At 46.7% G+C, this 22,042-nt stretch overlaps 1 protein-coding gene across 1 annotated transcript in view; it reads right to left on the minus strand.

The window, feature by feature from the left end:
• The window catches only part of LOC100484486 (E3 ubiquitin-protein ligase PDZRN3), a 239,639-nt gene that overhangs the window by 47,348 nt on the left and 170,249 nt on the right, over positions 1–22,042 (minus strand). The window lies entirely within an intron of this gene.

The raw sequence follows: 22,042 nt of genomic DNA on the forward strand, positions 1-22,042 counted from the left end.
CCTGAAGGTGAGCAAGCAGATAATCACCGCTGAAGTGCATTTTGAGTTCCCAAAGCAGAAAGTTATTTCTTAAAGGGCTGCCCAGCTAACTGGAAGGAAGGGAAGTAACCCGCTCTGTGCCATCTCTACAGCTACGTAGATGCCCGGATATCCCAGAGCCCATGCCACCGAACGAATTGTCACCGGCTACTATAGATCTGGATCTGATATCCCACAGCTGCCTAGACTTACTTAGCTCTGTTCCATGCCGTGTGTGAGGAAAGCAGGGAGTCGCGATGATACACACAGAGGTGAGTACCCACAGCATTTAAGAATTTTTGTCCTTGCTGCCTTGCCTCCTGTCTCCCTTCATTCAGCCTCTGACCCATTAAGTTTGATGCTTTAAAAACAAAAACTTTCTTTTTTCAGATCACTCTACTGCCTAAATGAAACGCACAGGTACTATTGTTTCAATGCAAATCACTGATGTTTAAAATTCTCACAACTGCTTCCAAACCTTCACCCCCCACCCATTTTATAAAGGTTGAATTGTCTCTCAGAAGGACTCCCACATCTTGCCAAGAGGCATAACAGGGCCTGAAGAATAATGCTCCCTTTCTCTGGGAGCCCAGACACACCTGTGATGTGAGTAAACCTGTAAATATAAATCCTACTTGGGCTGGTGGCCAGCAGACACATCTGGTCCCATTTCTCAGACCCAAAGATGAGGCATGGCAACTTGTCACAGACCAGCTCATAGCCCTGGCTTGCTGGAGGGGGAGGCGGAAGGGAACCTTCATCTCAGACCCACACCTGGTGTCCCCACCATGGCTAGAGCAGAGAGCGGAGGCATGCCACCAGGGAAAAGAAGCCACAGATGGGGCTGGGCAGTAGCGGTGACCTCTGACTTGCCCTGATGTGGGGAAGAGCCCTATGGATCCATGAGCAGGTTACTGGGAGCTCAGTTTCCTGATCCCTAATTAGCTATAAAACTAACTAGCTTGCAGAGTTTTGTTGCAACCACATGAGAAAACACGAGTTGTCAAGCCAAAACCAGAGGTCACGCTTGTTCACTGCCCTCATCCCCAGAGCCTTCCCTCTCTCTGTAGGTCTGCTCTCTTTGATTCCAAGTGAGATTTCAATTCTGTCCACCCTGGTGCACCGTCCACTCCACCTGGAAGACAGCAAGAGCCTCCTGACGTGCTCTCTGCTTCCTCTCTTGCCCACCCATGGGCTCCCCACTCCACAGGGATGCCAGGTCCGTCTTTATAAAGCAGAAACAGGATCACTTCTTTCGCTTGCTTGAAAACCCCACAATGACTTCTCATCATACTTGGATTAAAATCGCATTCTTCACCGGGCCTCCAATGACCTAGAAAATCTGGTCCTTGCCCATCAGTTTCTCTAGAACATCATCTACTGGGGCTCTGGTGCTCACCTTACTCCCACTGAGCCGTGTCCTTCCTCAGGATTCCCTCTTCCAGAACGCCCCTCCCTTCTCCTTCCTACCCATCCAGCAGCCCTGTCTCAGCTCAAATGGAGTCTTGTTAGAAAAGCCCTTGCTGGGTACCTTCTGTCAATTGATTTCTCAATCCTCCAAATGACTGTGTGATATCATCTTGTTCATTTCCTCAGTCTTCCTGTTCATTCATGCTTGTTTGTTACCCAGGTCTCCTTAAACAAGGATGTCGGCTTCCCGGGGGCAGGGAACTGTGTCCGCATTGCCCTGTGGGCCAGCCCTGTGAAGGTGCTGGGGAAACACACGTCCTCTGGTTGAATGAAGAGGTGAAGGCTGGAATTTCATAAACTCATACCCTACAGTGGGAACTGGAAGTACCACATACAGAGGACAATGGTGTGCTTGGTTTTCCTCCCACAAAGTTGTGGGCTTTTAAATGATTTTTGGTGAGGTTTTGCATTGTATCCATGTTTTTCCTCACATCCACGGATAAATGTAGAAATGGGATCCTGTTAAAGGGATAGGGAACTTACACAAATCCCTTTAGTCTTTTGTTAGAAAACGTTCAAATCTCATTTGTGAGCCAGGAGAGTTTTATCACATACTGCCCTGGACTTCAGAAAAGTTTCTCCAACTTCTGGGTCTTAGGAGTCCTTCACGCTCTTAAAAAACTATTGAGGAAGCTGAAGGGCTGCTCTTTATTTGGGCTATACCTATCGATGTTGTTCATGTTAGAAACAGTCAGAAATATGAAAATATTTATTCGTTCATTTATTTAAAATAGCAACAACAAACCCACTACATAGTAACATAAATAACATTTTTATGAAACATTACTGTATTTTCCAAAACAAAAAGAATTTTTGGGGGAAGAATGGCATTGTTTTACATTTTCACAAAGCCCTCTATGTCTAGCTTAATTGAAGACAGCTGGCCTTTTGCTTCTGCATTCAATCATTTCTGTCACGTGATAGAGGGGCTTCTAGAAAACTCTACTGCACTGTACATTCATAAAAGAACTCTCGAGAGCAATAGAAAAAAATAACATATTGAGGTTTTTATGAAAATAGTTGTGACCTCACAGACTCCCTAAAACAGTGTTGAGGACCCCCCATCCCCCACCCCAGGTGCCTGGGTGACACACTGCAAATCGCCGCTCTAGGAGGACACGTCAGTGAGCTAGGAGTCTAAGAACTGCACGCTTGGGGGTGGGGAGAAGAGTGGAGAGGATACTAATTCAAATTCAACTCATGGTTGGTTTTCCACTCTTATGATTAATTACGTATTATTTGGATTCAGGAATGAAAAACACTCGTACCCATTATGCCTAAAACAAGACTTAACCAAACTGACGATCTGGCTTAAAAATACCCTTTCCTTAGTAAAAGCATCTAGGACGCCTAGAATAGTTTCATTTTCACAGAGTTGCTTTCACAGAGTAAGAAACACCTCCACGCCAAAGGAGGTCCCCCTGTACCGAGCTCACACCAAGGCATTGAATGCTGCCGATCCAAGGGGCACAGATCTTAGTGACAGGAAGTTATTTACAACAGAACTGTTTCTGAGGCAACAGCTGTCCCAGGAAAAATGAAAGACTGCGGGCCACACAAAGACGCACATTGTTCGACGAAGATGCTGAATGTCCTTTTCAAGTTAGCAATCGCATCATCGGAAAGCGCCAAATAAGCCCCCGAGAGCACACGGCACGCCTCTCGGGTCTCTGTACCGTCACACAGCCGCCTCTGTGTAATGAAAGCTAGGGTGCACAGACGGTCACCGAGGAACAGAGAGAGACAGATGCAAGACGCACATCCAGTAAGGGCCGAAGGTGCTCAGGGAAGAGCATTTATCACCATCCTTTGAACTTCCTGAAGTCGTCAGGGGTGCCACGAGAGTTGGAGACAAGAACGTACGTTCACTTAGTTGTGGAAACATCTAATTCAAGCAAATTATTCCAGCACACACACTGGGGTGCGCATTTGTCTGTTACCTGTCATCCGACCTTCCTGTCATTCCCCATGTACGGGGAACACAGGTGTCATCAAACTACACATGCTGGAAAGGTATGTTCTCCTGGAAAGAGTGATGACAAAAAAGATGTGGGGGTGACGTAGCCAAGTTCCTGCTGAGAAATGGAGTCTCGTTGGGGCCCAGCACTGGTGAGCTGCGGAACCCAACCCGCCTGCCTCCGATCTCTGAGAGACATGCCCACGGGCTCTGCCTTTCCTTACCGCTATTCAGCTTTGTTTGGATCACGCGCATGTGTTAACTTGGTTTCTTCCTGGTCTGAATCTCACTCTCCTTTCAAGTCCTACTGTACCACGCACGCAGCTAGAATTATCCTGCACACATACACACCCACGTGGCTGATAAACTTGAGGGCACCCTCTAGACACAGTCCAAGCTCCCGAGCTTGTGGACCTGAGCCCTCCTGCTCTGCTTGGCCTCCTCTGTCTTCTATCATCCAGCAGCGCTTCCTGCATTAGGGTCCTTCACACCTCAGGTCTGTTCACAAGGCGGGCCCTCGGCTTGCCCCGCCCAACCCCGTGGCCTTCAGTGTGCCCCTGAAGTCTCACCACCACTGCCCCTGGCAACAAGGACCTTCAGGCCTACTGCTCTTCTGCTCCCTCCTCTTTAGCACGCTTCACACTGTGTGGTCCTTCGGTGTTTCCATCCACTCCCTTCCTCACTGGAGAGGACACTGGAGAAGACCCAGCCGAACTCAGCTATGGAGGCCCACCCCTCCCCCCAACCCCAGATGCTCAATAAATCTCTCATGAAGAAAGTTGGCCTCTGATATGCACTCACTAGGAGGCACTCTCCTGAGTCCTGAGAACACAACAGTGACCAAAATGGACATAGCGTCCTACTCTCATAAGAAGATCAAGGCCACATACCTGAGAAAAGCACTTTTAACACCTCCCAAATTAATATGTTGGCATCCTAATGTCCAGTGTGATGGCATTAGGGAGTGGGGGGGCCCTTGGGAAGTGCTTAGGTGATGAGGGTGGGGCCCTGAAGAATGGGATCAGAATTCTTATAAAAGAGACCCCACAGAGCTTCTAGTCCTTTCTGCAGCGTGATAATACAGTGCGACCTGTGACTTGGAAGCAAGCCCCCACCCAATCATGCAGGCACCCTGATCGGGGCCTTCCAGCCTCCAGAGCTGTGAGCAATACATTTCCGGTGTTCATAAGCCACAGAGTCGATGTTACTTTGTTTAGCAGCCCAAAGGAACCGAGATACTACCTTCTGCAGGACAAAAATTGCTCCTACAAGCCTTCCATACTAGTCTGGCCAGAGATTCAAATCACAATCTGTTGAGGAAACAATTCAGTAACTTCTAGTTAACCTTCACCTTTGTTGGGATGACACTTCAATGGCCTGTCTGAACCCTATTCAGTGAGTTCTTGAACTAATTCTTGAACAAGGAGTAACAACTGCTGGAGAGCCACGTGTAGATGAAAATCACATGATCACTGCAGACAGTGCACCTGCCGAGATGTCAGAACACACAAACGTCCCATGAGTTGAAGAAACAGATCACAGCAGCTTTGAGTGCAGTTTTGTTTCTGAAAAGTTTTATGAGTTCAGAATATCTGCTCAGGACCTCAACTCTTATTTTTATACATGAAAGGATGTTTTTCCTTTTGACGGAGGTGCTGCTGTCCTGAGGGCATGTCCTCTGGGCTCCAGGTACCCGATGAACACCCTGGCTGCCCAAGACCCTTGGCTTGCTGTTTTCACTCGAAGCAATCTGGAGCGAAGGCACGCGCTGAGCTGGGAGGCACGGGAGTGAGAGAAAGATGACAGCAGCAGGTGCCCTCCTGCCACAGCTGCCCTGCAAATGCCACACAGACAGATGAGCACCAGGCTCCAGGAGTTGCGTGCTGACCCACAAAACTGCTGGACGAGAATGCAGCCAGAGCCCCAGGGATCAGCCATGGGGAGGCAGGAACACGAGCATTTTGGGTGAAGGCAGCCAGTGGGAAAGAGCTCCAAGGAGCCTCAAGTTCCACCAGAAGATTCAAGTTTTCTGATGGGCTTGAAGCCTGGGGGACGCCCTGTGGATGCTTTCATTCCTCGAAGGCCCCAAAGCACGTTGTGTTCGGGGTGGTGTCAGTGCGTCTTATTGTTACTGGTAGTAAGGGTGTGCCCCTGTTCCCCCAACTATATTTGAGATTCCTGGAGGGTGGATTCCTGAGTGAGTCCTCTCTAGGACCCCTGAAATGCCTAGAACAACACCCAGACCCTCTCTAAATGCATGTGAGTTCCTCCTAGAGAAGAGGGAGCACACCCATTGGCCCTGGCTCTGGGAGCCAAGTGGGGAAGGGAGGCTAACAGATCAACTCAGTCCAATCCAGAAGAGCAACTCATGGGGTGTAGGAAGGAAATTCACAGTCTCCTGGGACCTTGGTTTCCCCATCTTACAGTGTAGCACCCACCCCCCCCAAGCCAGGGCTGTGGAGGGAGAACTTACTTGAGAGAAGGCCTATGAAAGTTCTCAGAACACAGCCTGTGGGTGTGCAATCAACCAAAAGGAAAGTGACACACCAGCCCTTCCAGCATGTTCTAGTGCGGGGGGTGGGGTGGGGGGTGGTGGCAAACTTTTATCATAAACGGCCAGACAGGAAATAGTTTACATTTTGTGGGCCAAGAGGCCAAATCGAGAATACTATGTAGGAACTTATATAACAATCATTTTATTATTTATATTTTTCAAGATTTATTTATTTTAATAAGCGAGAGAGCGTGCACACAGGAGAGGAGCAGAGGCGGAGAATCTTTCAAGCAGACTCCCTGCTGAGAGCGGAGCCTACCATGGGGCTCAATCTCATGACCTGTGAGATCATGACCTGAGCAGAAACCGAGAGTCAGATGCTTAACTGACCGTGCCAGCCAGGTGCCTCCAGAACAACCATTTTAAAATGTAGAAAACATTCTTCCTATGCAGGCCGTACATAAACAAGCTATGGGCTGGATTTGGCCTATGAACCAAAATTTGCCAACATCCCAGATTATGACAGGGTGAACAGAGTTCTTTGATACAGACAGCACGATGAGGCAGTGCTCGCTCTTCTCCCCATTATGCAGGAGAAAACAGAGGCGCAGGCAGGCAGAATGACTGACCCAAGAGCCCACGGCCGGTAACCGTGGAGGTGAGAACGGGATTCAGGCTGCGTAACCCCAAAGCCCGCGAGCTGCCGTGCGCCCATCTGCTTCCCACCACCTCACGTGTTCACTGGAACACCGGTGCACACAGAGACGCTCTAAACGCCGGGCCCTTGTTGGGAGGTGGCGGGAGCGGCTGTAGAAAAAGCTCCAAGCAACAAAATGTATTCACGACGATCCTGAACAATACACCGAAGGTGGGAATAACCGGCCTGCCGAAGAGGACAGGCACGCCTTGCCGCAACTGTGATGTGTTCCTAGCTCATGCCGCGTAGTTTCCTTTTTGATATTTACAACCACCCAGCAGCCTGAGCCCAGGTGTTCCTCCTGAGTCCAGCGGATGTGAAATGTGTCAGGCCCTCCCCGAGCCACTGTGCCGTGTATATGTGGCGGATCCCTCAAAGGCTACATTCTGAATGGCATGAGGGTTGACAAGTTTTGTAGCTCTGTGACCCCAGCCAGGCTCCCACCAATCCTGGGGGTCATCTGAGGCCTGCTGGGAACCCGTGGGTCTATTCCAACCACCGGATGTGGGATTCCTGATGCTGTGGAAGGAAGATTCCAGGCCAGGACTCCAGGCAGGAGAGACGAAAGAGCAGGAGACGTGACAAAGACAGATGTGTGAACACAGAGGCTGAGGAGAAGGGAAGATAACTGGAGAGGGCGTCAGGCCAGGATTTGGGGGAATTAAGATGGGGGCAAGCACATCCTTCAAAGTCCTGAAGGCTTAAGCCAGGCTTAACTGTGTGGAGCCTGAACTCGGATGACAGAGAAGGAAAGCAAGTGACAGGACCAAATAGCCAAGATGAAGGACAACTCAGCAAGAGGGAAAGGGGGAGAGATTTGGAACTCGGGCTAAGGGACACACAAAAAGGGCACCAACTGTGTTACTGTGGAGTCAGAGAAATGACCAGAGTAGCAAGCCAGAAAAAATGTACATAAAGGGATGACTGAATGTGACAAAACCTTGGATGGACAACGAGGAGACAGGACTTTATCTCATTACATTAGAGGCCACAGACTGTACGCCAGACCAGCACGGAATCGTTGGGATTCTGGATGAGGTGCTAAGTAAAAACACAATCAGAACTCTCACCTAAAATGTGTGTTTTGTGGATAACTTTTGATAACTCCCCCAAATCTCACACAAGTGTGGCAAACAGGGGCAGGAGCAGAGTAAAGACGGTGCCCGTGAGATGGGGGGGAGGACTGTGCTCCCCAACCCCCTCCCAGGCCTCCTCACTGGGCGGTTTATACTGGAGTACGCCAAGGTGCCCAGGTCCCTGTGGTGTCAGTAATATGTTAAGATATAATGTGTAAGAGTCTCAGCGCGAGGCCACTGCTAGAGCCTGCAGGCTGGGCAGCTCGGTGGCCTGCCTCCCTCCTCCACCAACACGGGTCCCCGTGAGCTCACTCAGGAGGGGGCGTGGGAACCAGGCTGCTCCCAGCTCAGCAGCTCTGGCCCGCGGCAGTAGGAGGAAAACAGCAGCCCCAGTCAATGCCACGGGTGCAAAGAAAAGCCTCGCTTCAGACCTACCACCTACGGATTCACACCTTCTTATTAATTGCCTGCAATGAGCCTGACACTGTTGTTTAGAGATAAACAAAGAACAAAAAATCCCAGTCCTCATGCAACAGCCGCCCTCCGTCTGACTTATAGCTACCCCAGGACTACCGCGGCTCTCGCTAAGTTCACCGATGGCTTCCCAGTGGGTCAAACTCCAACAAGCCTGCAGTCCTTGGCCTACGTAGCTTTTCTGCAGCAACTTTCCACTGGGGGAGGGGGAATCTTTCCACTTCTGCACTGGTACATGCCAAACTTCCAGCCACAGGGAATCACTCTTTTTGATATATGGCCCCAACACTATTTACTTCATATTTCTCTTTTAAAATACTCACTCAATTTTATTTAAATAAATGTATTTTTGAAAAAAAAATTTAATACCTCCTGTAGATGGGAAACCACGATCACCTATGATGTATAAAAATTACTATAAAAAATAATCATGAATGTAAAAAGAGAAAAGGGGTCCATTCCCATACCACACAAATGATTATGTCCCACCATGTTTAACATGTTTTTGGAATGAATGTCCACTTGGCACTGAATTTCATTCTCATCATGACCTTTCCCATGCCTGTTTTGCCAGCCTTCCCTGTCTCCCCCTCCACTGTGTTTTCAATGAGCCTGTTAGCTCTAAGTAGGATACCCTCTGCACATTCCGCTTCTCCCAATTTGAACTCCAAGCTTTTACATCCATTCATATTAAAGCCAAGCCCAATCTCACCCCTCAAACTGCATCTCTACATCCTCCGTGCTCTGCTATGGCGTCTGCTGCCATCTGGCCTGTGCCAGTTTCTTGGGGGCTTGTCTTTCGGCCTTCCAAACCATTTAAGCTGGCAAATGTTATGCTAAGTGTTGGGGATAGAATGGTGACTGTGATCAGCTTCTTCCTCCTCTGGGAAAAGCTACAAGTTCCTGAAGACAGAAACCCCACAGTGTTTTATGACTAAGAAATGGCTTCATTACAGTGATTCATCAATAAGCAAGTATTTACCGAGCATCTGAACTACACATCCTGCCCACTGAGGGGACACAGAAAAATTGTAAAACCTTGTCTTTATACCCAGATTGCTGACCACCCCCTCTGAAAGACAGGACTGAACTATAAAGGGGGAAAGGGGAAGTCTGAGCTGTCTGAGCTGCAGAGAGTGGAGGTTGAGGACAATAGGGACCATTGCTCCTAATGACCCCCATGAGATAATTACAGCAAAGCTCCTTGGGGCCATGCTTCTGGGTCTGCTGTAATTAAGACAGCCTCTGTGAAGGACGCAGGGTTTGAGCTGGCTGTTGCAAGACGGAGGGAATTTGGATGTGGGAATAACAACTCAAGTAGAGTAATGAGTGCAGAATAGTGTGAGAGAGAACTTGCTAGTTGCAGGTGGAGCTCAGTGCCTGGGCCATGGCAGGAAGTCCAGGGCGATGGTGGTCTCAAGGGCAAATAAATGGTGGGACAGAAGCCATGTCTGAGGAAGTGGTCTGGGACTGACGTGTTTGTTCGTGTGAAGGTGAGAAAGTATAAAATGGCTAGAGGGTGACGCAGGGCAGAGGTAGGAAGCAGTACGAAAGAGCCCAGGTTCGAATTCAGAACTGCGTGTCCTAATGGGCAAATTACTCGGTATTTTTTTTGGTGGCTGCCCAGTTGAATTACTGCCAAAAGTGGGTCAGGGAAATGCAGCTTCTCTATTTCAGTCCTCGCCAGACCCTAGGATCTGGGACACACCCTGGCCATAGACTGTTTTTCTCCAACAGCCTGCAATTGAGTCAGAGGCTTCTGGACCGTTCCTGTCTGAAGGAATTTGCGATATAGAAAACGCACAAGCTGGATGGATGACTTGGGCACTGAAAGACGCTAATTCACTATTTTAAAATCACTCAGAAGGTAAACAAGTAGTGACGAAGAGACGTGTTTGAGAAAAAACACCAACATGGCGAAGTGGGACTTCATAATTCATTTGTACCGCCAAGGTTTGTGCGCTACCAAGTCTGACATTACTTATCAAGCTTCTATCCTGGATTTACTTTCGATATAAAACAGCACTTCAGAGAATAAGTAAGCAAACACTATTATGACCAATGACTTGTTTTAAGAGAAAAATGCCCTCACAAATGGCAATACTAATTTTTTTTAACCTTCTCTGGGAAAATATAACAACTTGATACACTTGAGGACTGGATAAAAACTATTGACGTTGTACTTCATCTTTAAGACTGATATATGAGTCCAACAGCTAATGAAGTTGCCTCTAATACAAATGAGGGGAAGCAAAACAACAGATCACAGGCCATACTCATCCGCGTTGGATTCTGGTCTTACGGGCAGAGCCCAGGGGCAGAGAAAATTGAAGTGATTTAAAATTGTCTCTGATAGGATATATCTGATATTAGTGGCCTTACTGAAGCGAAACAGTAATACCAGAGAGATACCAAGGTGTAGACCGCATTAATGGGCATCCAAATGTCTGGATGCCTGGAACCTCCCCATCGCTCATCTACCGTGGGGTAGGCAGAGCTATGCCGGGGAGATCAGCGAGAAGGCCGGTAAATGGGTTGTTCGGAAACCACGATTTATTTTATGGGACGAACCCGGGAACACTAATGGTGTCTTCTTTCACTCTCCACCTTGCACCCCACAGGGTCGCTGTCAGCACTCTGAGTTCTGCGCATCTTCTTTCTGAGGCCCCCTTCGTTACAGGAAAAGAAGCAAATACACTGTAAGGTAGACAGAGCATGTTCCTTCACAGCTGTGCTTGAGCAAGCCATACCACAGTCCCCTCGCCTGCCACACACGCTGACCTATTCATCAACTGTACTGTGAACGCTAGAGACCGCTAGCTCTCTGCCACTTGGGGGCTCACGGACCAGTAAAGTTATCAAGGGGAAAAGTGCCTGATGAACACAGTGGTCAAATACATGCACTGTCTTATAAGGACCTTTAAATTAATTTGTGAGTATCTTAATTGGAAAACAGTCCCCAAAGAATTACTGGACATAATCTAAGAATTGACAAAGCAGAGTAAATTTATATTGACGAAGTGCGCACCGCACGGTCCCGCCTGGCTTCTGCAGCTGTACGTGCTGAGGGACGTGCTCTCTGCAGGTGCGGCACGTACGGACACCAACACACAGGCCCGTGAAGTTCGAGACCATCGTGCCCACCAGGCTGCTCCCGGTGACACGAAAGTTCCCTGCCTGGGGGAAGAAGGGCTAACCGGGGTGCACGGAACCATGGAGAATTAAGCGCCGTTCCTTCTTTAAAATACCGAATTGTACCGTAGCAAGCCAGTCTGTCTTATTTGTCTCGCCCTCTTCGCTTGCGCCCTGTCCTCTTCCCACTTCCTTTATTCCCACCTTTACTCCCAGCTCTCTCAGGCCAGTGTGAACACAGGACAGAAGGATTCCTGCCTGGTTCAGACTGACACAGGCTAAATCGTCCCTGCTTCTAGGAACGTCAGGAAAATACACGTATCCATGCAATCCATGTGTTTGTCTCCTGTTAACTCCCCGTCCCCAAGTTATCTGGGCCGGTGGAGAAACGAGCTCTATGCACATCCTCGCTCTATGCTCCCTGCCCCCGTTCTGCTCCCCAAGTTTCTACAGGGAATGGAGGCCTCTCTCCCTCTGCACTCAGGTTCTCTAGACTCACGGCGATGGTCTCCCCGACTATAATCCCTCCCACTGTGCTGTCCAGTCCAGCCCCTGTTGTCTGCCTTTCCCCCCATCAGACCTATAGAGGTTTGCTCATTCTGAAGGCTCTCAAATCTGCCAGCCCCCAACCTCCTCTTTCCCCTGCTGTGCACTGCCATGCTTCTTGACAGAGGAGTCTACGAGGAGGCACCCTCTCTTCTTTCTCACCTCAACACCATGTGATTTGTTTTGCCCTCACGATCCGTCCCTCCTACAAACACACTCTACTAAAACCATCTCATCTAGGGTCACAAGGATCTCTCAAATGTCACAATCAAGAGCCTTCCGTAAGTCCTCGAGTCAACCTATCTAAGCAGGAGGACAGAGAGACCCATGGTCCAAGCTCTACCTCTCCCAACATGGGAGAAAATTAAGTTGCAGTCCAAAAAGACTGGGGGCCTTGTGGCCAAGGTCATCCAGCCACTTACTGGCAGAACTGGGATGTGAGCTGAGCCCTGGCCACTGTCCTGAAGCTTTTTTTTTTTTTTTCTTCCCCTAAATGCCACCACTGGTCTTGCTTTCCCTGTAAGGTCTGACCCTGGTAACCATCTAGTCCTTCTTAATTCCTCCTTAGTCCTCCTGACGGTATATATTCCTGCTCTCCATGGATCCCCCTGGTGACTCATGGGGGTGTTTCTTCTTCCTCCTGCCCTCTAAATGAATGTAGATACATTCCAAAGTCATAGCCTTTGCAGGAGTCAGCAGTTTCAGCACAGCTATTAATTCTCTGCTCCCCACCTCTCTTCTATGTGTATCCCTGTCAATGGAGGTGCAACATCTCAGAAATGCCCCCCGACACCTAAAAATGTCCTTTCTTTTCATCACCTGTAAATAAGCACCTACTGTGCGAGGTTTTGCAGAGCCGGGAGAAGAGTCAGGGACTGGGGCTCAGACTGCCGAGTATGACATGCTGGCTGAGCCACTGGGACTGGGCTTGTTTCTGCCTGAGTGTCCATGTCCTCATCGAACCACACAGGATTGTCATGAAGACCACTGAGAGAGCTTTTCTGAATTGGTCCCGTGGCTGGCTCACAGCACTCATGGCCAATGGTAGATTTCAGTTTGTTCTTCTTATTTCAGGTTTCATCACTAATGTCTGTCAGAGATGGCGCTCAGCCCCACTTGCTTCTCTTGAGTGGCTCGGTGTCTGTAAGGCTCACAGACACGCAGACTAAACGGCATCATCGACCTCAGATGTGCTATGATGGATGGGTGAGAAGTAGGTGGGGAGGACAGGGTAAAGAGTTAATTCTACTTAGGACGTCAGAAAGAGCTTCATTTTGAAGAACTGAACATGGATCTGAACCTTGTTTGCCCTCCTGGAAATGAGGCTCCTCTAGGGACCACATGCCAACTTTACCTTCTTAAAAGAGCAGTATCATGGCAAGAAAAATGCCCAAAACATTTAGAACAGAATTACCTAGACTTTGGGGTACACCAGAATCCCCCCTTCCTGGGTGGGTGAGGTGGTGGGGTTGTTAACCAGTTAAACCCAGGTTTCTAAGCCCTACCCCTACCCGAAGAGGCGACCATTCAGCAGACCTGGGCACCCGCCCCTGTTTTTCAAGCAGGCGGCCCATGAGTCCCAGAGTGAGCACACCGACAGTGATATGGCACCAAAGTCAGAACAGGCACCTTCCTACTTAAAGCTAATCGCCTCGCCCACCACTATCCGGTTTCCAGCGCCTATTAAGCACGTTCGATTTCTCGCTACGATGTCGTGTGGCTGGGGTCACAAGGCTGATGATGTTCGTGGGCTTTTGAACCTCCGCTTCTTGTATGTTTCTTTGAGTTTTACTGAAGCCTGGTCTTTGAGAGAGAGCAGGGAGAAATCACGGATAATTAAAGCTTAAAATATTCTTATTTCACGGTGGGGATAACAAGTGAAACTACAAGTAATGATGTAATCCAACTTGTCAAGAAGGAAAATGAAAAGAGGAGACAGAAGGCAGGACAGAGCCTTGGGACCCGGCATGACATGTCATCTTCTAATTAACTAACTGATCCTTTAAACTGTCAAACTCAGAGAGGGGCTCCGTGGCCCAGCGTCTGATTAATATTCATATTTGGGCCCTGGATGCTCTGATTCAGGTCCCAGTGGTTGCAGTTAAACATCAGTCTTTAAAAGAGAGAGAGAGAGAAATAAAAACCGGCCTGGCCAGCCAAAATCTCCAGGTTTTACATTCATAGGGAAATGAGGGGAGGCCACCCTGAAGTCCATAATCCACGGCAAGAACAAATCCTCCATGGGTGCATATTGATTTCTGAATCATGATGAGGACTTGTATATTGAAAAAATAATTATTTTGCTTCTTCCTACTGGCAGCCACATTGTTAATCACACTCTGTGCCTCATTGTTAAATAAGTGAACGGCGCGTGTAAAATTACATAGCATTCGGTAATATAATCAAGCTTTTAATTTCAAACAAAAATAATTGAATATGTAATTTAATCAAAGCAAGCTAGAATCGATCATTTCAACTATAATAAGTGGCAACCTGGACTTTTGTTCTTATGGCACAGGCTGCGGAAGAACATATTCCCTCCCTCATATTGGCTTTCCTTGACTAAAAAATACTTCAGCATGTAAGAAGCGCCCGTTGTAACAAATGCTGTCTGTGGAGAAGGCAGCTGGCTTAAAAAACAAAACCGGCTCCCTTATGGTAAGTCTGGTTCATACTCCCAACCACCAACAGCCGGGCAGGACACCCTGTGGGTTGCTCTTCCAGAAGGTGGTAACATGAGGAAGGGTCCCTTAGAGGCACTGGACCCACGAGGCCTTTTCCTTCACATTCAGTTCACATTTTAAAAATTAAAAAACCTTCCAAGGAAGAAAATAATTCAACCCTGTTCCACTGTGAGTTCCAACGGCAGTGGCTTTTAGAAACGATGTCCCAAATTATAATTTAAGCCTTGCCTCTCGCAGTATAAATCCATCCTGCAGTACTCCATCCTGGGTTGAGATGCTCCGTATCCCATAAACTCTCTCCCATAAAACCTCCAGACCACAAAGCGGAGAAAGGGAGAGAAATACCAATTCCTCTTTATCCTATAGACCTTATAGGACATTCTCAAGCTCTTGTTTCACTTACTCCTAAGCTATTTCAACTTAGATTTAAAAATGGGTGACACTGCTAATGCATGCTCAGATTGGGATCATAATTCACACGCATCCTGAAAATGAGTGGTGTGGGACGGCTAGACTCAGGCTGATGAATTCAACCAACAGATATGGAGGGCCTACCATGTAATCAGACACATGAATAAGTCTCAGTTCATTTCCGTTTGGTGGGGAGAGAGGCCAGACCACTCATACAATCAATACATTTTTAATAAAGGAACAGCCCACTTCTAATAAATAAATATATACATTACAAATGGCTTGCAGTGCTTTCTAGATTGAGAAGAAACTCCTGGCCAATTTGGTTCAGGGCACAGGTTTAAATTTCAAGAGGCATTCATGTCCCTCCACTACAGAGACCAGGAGAAGGATGAAAACCACCCAGCAGCATTAAGATTACGTGGCCTAGGTCACAACCACCCACGAAACATCACAATTAAAAAGCTCCAGAGGAAAGATCGGCTGATGGCGCCCATCAGAAGCCTTGGTTCATCAGCCCCGTTGGATGAGACCATCAAAGTTAATGGTCAAAAATGTCCTTCCCCCTGGTAAGTATTTCTAGGATGACTTGGAATATTTCCCATGCTCTTAAAAAAAAGATAAAAAAAAAAGAAGAAGAAGCTGACACAATGCCAAATTCACAAACGCCCACCTCTACTTGGAGTCTAGGCTGTCGGGGAAACCTACCGTCACTGCCAAGCCTGACCTGTGAACTGCACACGGGGAGGAATTCAATACCGAGGCAGGGAGAGTCTTGACGTCTCACTTCAGAAGTCAACACACAATGTCAGTGCACTGCCTGCCACACGACATCCTGTGCTGTGTTCCTAGGAGCTGCAAATACTCCTTCGGGTGGGGAGCAGACTCCGGGGACACCGAAACTGGCTCAAGTCCACAGGCAATAAAGTAATTAATGGTGTCTTTCAGGGCAAGCGCAGTAAAAAAAAATAATTGCTCTCAAATTTTTACTGCTAACGAATGATTGGTACAGCAAATATTTGTGTTGTTGGGAGTGGATGTGTGTGAGTGCATGAGTGTGTGTGTGTGTGTGTGTGTGTGTGTGTGTGAGATAGAGAGAGAGAGAGAAGGAGGAAGAGTCTTTTGGATGCAAATACCCAAACCAGTCTATCAGCTTGGTTAACAACTTTGAACCTCCAGACCACAAATGCTGAATACGTTGACTTTCAACGTCTATGGGGAACATATGCCATGGATCAAAGAACACACTGATTAATCCAACAGAGACTAAAGTCTGTCACTTCGGTCATGGTGCAAAGATGTGCCAAACAAGACCACTAAAGAGAGTAAATAAATGGGAGAGAAATACCAAAGTTAAATTGGTTTCAAACAGTGGCTGTGCTGCCAGCTACCTGTCTAAATGCAACTGGATTAGGTAAATATCCTTCCTTCCCCAGCACCTCTGCCCACTTGTGCTAAAACTGCACTTCCCCTTTCTGAAGACAACTACCAGCCTGCTGACGCCAGGTAACTCTCACTCACGCCGTAATCATTTGCTATTACATTAGGTCATCAGCTTTCCCTCTGCTGAATCCCACAGACACTCCAGCTTCTCATTACACACACACAGCCCTGCAAACAGATTTAAAGATAACTCTGCTCATGGTGTTTAATGGGAAGTCGGTTCTCATAAGGAACAGGAAGCCACGGCTAGTACGAACAGTGAACACAGGGAGAGAATCGTGAGACCCAAACACAATCGGATCTTGGCTATAGACTGTGTAAGACACAAGCTGCCATGTTTGCTGTTGTTTTTTTTTAATGGGCCAGTTTGCCCAATGGTTAGAACACATTGCAGCTGAGGCCACGGCAGTGAGCCTGATTCTCATGTGAGGAGGACAAATGGCCTCGTGGCTGCAGAATGAACCCCTCACGTCCGCGTCATCCCACAAATACGCACTCTTGGGGTGGGGGTAGGGCACGTGCCTAAAACAAAGGCAGAGTCAATAGGGTGGGTCAGTGGTGGGGTCTCAGGCAGAGGTGAAGGAGAGCGGGGGTGGGGGGAGGAGTTAGACTGGGCCACAAACACATTTCCTTTCTCTGCTTCCAACGCGGTGATGCTCATTTGTTATCTTCTGCCGAGAAACCACAAAATACCTGCCACACAGAGTTCTGCAAACTGATACGGGACTATACACCTTGGATGGTCCTATTTAAATGTGCTTCTGTCTTTCCTGCACGGAAGACAGCGCCGTGAGCGGGGCACCCCCCGCTCCTACAGGGGGCACAATGTGAGGCCCAGTGAGTTCTGGCCGGGCCGGGCTTCTCGCAGAGCCCCGCTGCCGCCTCATGGTGCTGTGACTCATGCACTGATTTAATACTGGGAATTCCAAAGCATACACATTTCCTTTCAGCGCTCCTTCTGGCCACCATATTTCACTTGGTTTCAAGTTTTGAGCGACTTCAGGGCTGCCCCCCCCCCGCCCCCGGGACAAACCCAGGGAATGCTTCACTGAGAGGGTACGGTTGAATAATTTTTATAAGTTATTCATGAAGTAACAACTGGTGTCGACAACACAAGCTTTCCAAAGGAAATTGTTTTTAACCAGCCACATATCTGGTGGTGGTTTTTTCTTTTTTGTTTTTTATCTTGCAAGTCCATTGCAGTTGTCCTTTACTTGTTCTTTTGCATAATTTATTGGGCAGCTGTCAAACATGCATGTTCTCTCGTCTCATATCTGACATTTGCACAGTGAGAAATGACACCGGAAATGGGTGACAAACAAACGGACACTCTGAGACTGAATAAATGAAAGCAAAGGAGTGCAGTGATGAGAGAAAACAGTTGGGACAAAGTATGCTACATCCTTTGCCAGCGGGCAGGCCTATGAATGGCTTCACTGTGAATTCTTGAGCGGCCCGCAGAAATGGGACTTACTTCACAGAAACACTTCCTTCACAGTGACTGGTAGGCTTTTGTTTAAAAAAGCACAATCATTTTAATATACATAAAGTTGTCTCCTTCTTGCCTGAACCATACACACACACACACACACACACACACGTACATATATAAATCTATGTATAATTTTATATAATCTACAATGATTTTATCAAGTCAACAATGTTGATCCTGTAATGGAATACATGGTTGGAGAAACTCCTGAATTTCCCTGAAGAGAACGCCTAATTCCTGCGAGTGGCCCAAATAATGCAATTCTGAAAACCTCACATGCACAGACAGTTGATCTCCGAGCTAACCCACAGAGCGTAGTTGCTAAGCTAACACACTCATTCTCTTTGATCTCTTTCCATCTCCTGCATTGTATTCAGTGCCTCTTATCCTTGTCCAACATCAACAGGTCATTTGCAGAGTGGTCAGTGTTGGCCAATACAAATAACCATTATAAAACCTCGAGCATGTTTTAAATCAACAACCCAAGTGGCCTACAGTGTTTAAAGAATAAATTCCAAATATTTTGATGGCAGAGGGTAGCCAGGGCCTGTGAAAAGTACAGGTACAAATTATAGTTAAATAATCAGATCACAGCAGGCTGTTCTAGCGCAATGTTCTCTATTTTTAAACCAGCTTGAAAATAAATGGAGATGACAGTGTCCCTTGGGTAGGAGGGTAAGCCTGGGCTTTGTACGACAGGCAGGTATGTGTCAGAAGAGGTTCATACATATGGCTGAAATTACCAGCACAGACACAAATGCAAGGGTTCTCAGCCAAGTATACAAGACCAGAGAATGAGAGAGCCCATACAAACTCAGAGCGGGTGGAGGCAGTGATTCTCTTAGTCTCTAGCTGCCTCTCTCTCTCTCTTTCTCTCTCTCTCACCCCCAAAGCCCGTTCGCAATGACCCTCCTATGCTCACCTGAGCAGCGCGATACATTGCGACATCAACGTGCCTCCAGACAGACTCTCCCTTGGAAGAATAGAAATGGGCTGATGTGAATAATCCGAGAGTTGCTGATGTCTCCCTTTGAGCAGGATGACACGTATCCTCACTCCAGATTTACCTCTTCTGTTTGCGTTGCCCAGGTTGTTATTGGAATTAATCTGCATTATCTAAGAATACACTCATTAAGCTGGGTGGAGTAGTATCTATAAATGCTAAGGACCAAGTGGGCCAAGAATAATGTTGACCATGACCGTGATGAAGATCTGCATTTACTGCCATGGTGAGATGCCTAGAACATGGTGCTGACTGACAAACAGGGGGTTCTAGAACAAGCACCAACAGACAGTGTGGCATTATTTTACATATAACTAAATAGGTGGATAAAACAATGCGTGAATAAATAAATACATAACATCTAGAGGATGTTTATTCAAATCTCATATCTGTGTACTGGGACAGCCACTGATTTGAAGTCTCTGCATTATTATTATTATAAAACATTTTTAAAATATTGGTATTTTGGTCTGATTGGCTTATCATCCCTAGGAAATTTGTCTTGACTCTCTCGGTGCATCACCTGATTACTTCTAGAGTTCCACCCAATTTTGCATCTCCTATCTCTTTTTTTTTTTTTTTTAAAGATTTTATTTATTTATTTGACACAGAGAAAGACAGCAAGCGAGAAAGGGAACACAAGCAGGGAGAGTGGAAGAGGAAGAAGCAGGCTCCCAGCAGAGCAGGGAGCCCGATGCAGGGCTCGATCCCAGGACTCTGCGATCACACCCTGAGCCGAAGGCAGATGCTTAACGACTCAGCCATGCAGGTGCCCCTTGCATCTCCTATCTCAAGCTGTTTGTTTAGTAGTGTACACATCTTTCTGGTGAACTGAACACTCACCATTTCAGAGTTCCCTTCCCCAAATTTATTTTCATAATGGATTTAAGTTTTTATAATTGGGAAAAGCAGTTGTTTCCATATTGAAGAAAGAGTCACCATGAGTAATGACCAAAGATTATTCTTGGATCACCATCGGTATGCTTTAAATATTATTCTAGACCAGACATTAATTAATTTAATCCTTATGGTAATGCCATAAGGTAAAAACTGTTGCCTAGAATATTCTTTCCATTTTGTAGACAAGAAAGGTGAGATCGAAAAGTTTAGGTTAGTGAACCTAACTCAGAATCACACAGGAACCACTGGAACCAGAATGAAACCTCAGTTAACCCAAATCTAGAGCTTGAGTTCTTAATGACTACAGGACGCTGTGTTAACATTAAGAAATAGCTTTATTACTATCCCCACAGTTGTGAAGAAAGACATTTCAGATCCAGGAAATCAAGACACTGGCCACTACATGCCACTCTAGAAATCTACCTTCTTACCCCAGAACGGCTCTCACTAGCAAGGTATATATGATTTCTGAGCTTCTATTTTTCTCATGTAAAACATATTATAATAAATCTTGTTCCAAGGATGAGGATGCTTTATTTGTTTCCAAAACCCCCTGAGAAGGTGGGATGTAATATCCCACTTTTAACAACGATGGGTCAATTTTCTCTAGCACTGAGCCAACAAAAGCATAAAACTGCATTTATATATTTCAGACACAAATTCATACAAGTCAAAATGTACATTTTCTTCACTTTCTTCATGAGGCCAACTGTCTTCCTCTGGCCCCCTGCTAATTTTCCTGATGATGTTTGAACAGAACATGCTGATTTGGGTAATTCCATGCCCATGCACAAAAATAACTGATGACATCAGCATAGTTATGGGAATTAGACTTATTAGTTAATTACAGAACCAGCAGAGGGAGCACAAACCCTGCATAAATAATAGCTGTTTCTTATGAGCTTCTTAAAAAACAGTACCAGTAGTAGTAGGGAGAAATACATATAAAACTAAATTATCAGTAGTCAGAAGATGGTCTTTGCTTCCTTGGAATGGTGTTAAGGTAGAAATCGAATATACTGTCCATACAATTGAGATATATGTTGCCTTCTTGGGTATCTAAGAGGGAGAAAGGTGTGTGTGTGTGTGTGGGTGTGTGTGTGTGTACATGTGTGCTGTGTACCTCTTGGTAACACGGTGATACCCTCTCCACCTGTGAATTAATTAAAGTGAGATGATGAGACTTGCCTAGAGTTGGCAAATATTTACTTGTTCAACCCTGATATCAGAGCAGCTTTCATTTTAGCTTCGCTCATCCTACAAAGTACTGAGTGAACAGACCAATTTTATTCTTTTAAGATGCAATCAAGGCTTACATTTAAAGAAGAAAGGTTTGACACAAAATAGCACAACGTCTACTGGTAAAAAAAAAAAAAGATAATCATATTTTTAAAGAACTATCGGCCTTAAGTACTGCTAAGATTTTAAAACAAATGGTCATATTTTTTAATTTGAAACAGATGTTGTTGACTTTCTTTTCTGGAACAATAAATTACTGACAGACAGTAAAGAGACTAGGTCTCCAACCAAAATAACACTTTCATGTAGAAATGGAAGAAAAAGGGCACCCATTTATCCATCCTTTGCTAAGTTGGGTCAATGGCTTTAAAGATAGCTATGACCACCCCCCCCACCACCACCCAGCAAGGTGTAAAATTTAGCCGCAGAGATAATGTAATGAAAGACTTGATTTCTCTGCTATGGATTTCTTCTGTTGATTTTGAGAGGGTGGTCTCCCCATGGTTGACGTGGGGAAATTAAAAAAGGAAATCATGGAACACAAAGATTAACATTTAAATTACCTGCATCCTGATACACTACAACAAAATTTTTATTTCATAAAAGTCTTCTGTGAAAGTGGGGAGGGGATACACTTCAGCCTTTGTTCACATTCAGAGAACTGCCAAGACTCAGGAACAGGGAAAGGGTGTTGGTATGTGTCCGGTGAAGAAAGGCCCCAATACGTGTTTGTCGGCCGCTAGTGAGAAGCCAGTCAGGGGATGATGGAGACAGTCATATGGCCAGAGTGCCTGCCGTTCCCAGGTGCGCCCGGGCTTCCACCAACCTCTTCTTCATGAGGCCCCTGTCCTCTGGGCAGCGGTTCCCGTCATCCTGCTAGCCCAGGACCTACCCCCCGCCCCCCTGTCTCCCACAAGAAAGTGGATGTGCTCTGCCCTTGCCTCCCCCCCCTTACTTTTTATCTTTCTTCTCCCATGAAGGACTCTAAACATAGCGGACCCTCCAA

The sequence above is a fragment of the Ailuropoda melanoleuca genome, chromosome 4, assembly GCF_002007445.2.
Source record: "Ailuropoda melanoleuca isolate Jingjing chromosome 4, ASM200744v2, whole genome shotgun sequence".
Lineage (NCBI taxonomy): Eukaryota > Metazoa > Chordata > Mammalia > Carnivora > Ursidae > Ailuropoda > Ailuropoda melanoleuca.